The sequence below is a fragment of the Lipotes vexillifer genome, unplaced genomic scaffold (assembly GCF_000442215.2).
Source record: "Lipotes vexillifer unplaced genomic scaffold, Lipotes_vexillifer_v1.1 scaffold860, whole genome shotgun sequence".
Classification (NCBI taxonomy): Eukaryota; Metazoa; Chordata; class Mammalia; order Artiodactyla; family Lipotidae; genus Lipotes; species Lipotes vexillifer.
Genome location: NW_006789568.1, coordinates 1,083,509 through 1,084,591, shown reverse-complemented (window position 1 = coordinate 1,084,591; position 1,083 = coordinate 1,083,509).

The following is a 1,083-nucleotide window of genomic DNA, read 5'->3' as shown; positions in this document are numbered from 1 at the left end:
TTAAGCTTTTCTGGAATTTCTGGCCCGGGAAGGATGGATGATGCTTCCTTGGCCTCTGGCTCCTCTCCTAAAGCCAGGCCCAATAGGTGCAGGACTCCTGGAAGAGGTACCAAGCTCAAGGAGACCTGGCCAGGCTGTGCCTCTGCATCCTCCGTGGGTCCCCACCACCAACAGGTCTGGGGAGTCTCAGGGGCGCTGGACCCTCCCACCTGGGAGTGTGTCTTGTACAGCGACATTCAGATCCCTCTTCTGCCCCAAGTGCTTCCTCCTACCTTCGTCTAGGACTCAGAAACCTCTTGTCGGGCCTCCTGACTCATCTGCCCCCAACCAGGAGGCAGGGAAGGCTTTTTCCCAAATACAGATGGTGAAACTGAAGGCTCCCAACAGTGATGGGATTGGCGAGGGTCCCGCTGCAATTTCCCTGCCGGCCTCCATGAGATCTGCTCACCGCCTGTTCAGTGTCCTCTCTGGGAAGTTATGCAGCTGGAAGGGGGCCCCTGGGATGAAATAATTGCAGAGAAAACAGATGGGCAGCAGAGCAATCCTCCCCTTGTCTGTGTGCCTGAGAATCCTCTGCAGGGCCAGGAGGGGGCGCTGTTACACAGGGAGCTTGTTTCCCCACTCCTGGGGAGGGGAGGTGGACGATCCTGTCTTAGCCACCCCTTCCCCAGCCTCCTAAAAGCCCTTATGCGCACCTTTCTCATCTCATCGAGGCCCACTCTTACCTCCTATAGGATCCTGGTAGTGGACTGAACCTCGACTCTGCCCCAGTAGGGCCCATCAGTGGTAGGCACAAAAGTCTTACCTTGCCCTTGTGGGGGAAGGGAAAAAGGGAAGAGGGGCCCACAAGAACAGAGTCTTTTCTCTCCATGTCCTTTGAGAGGTCCAGGAGGGAGAATCCTAGCTATGCAGCTCTCTGATGCCTGGAGTTTGGCACACCGGCCTGGCTCTGACTTCCCCTCCCACTCCCTCTCTGTGTCCCCCGAGGACTGATCACCCTCCTTCGGCCTCATCTGTCAACCTACTCCTGCAACCTACTCTTGCCTCCTCTGGGCACTCCTACCTGAAGCCTCCTCCCCCTTC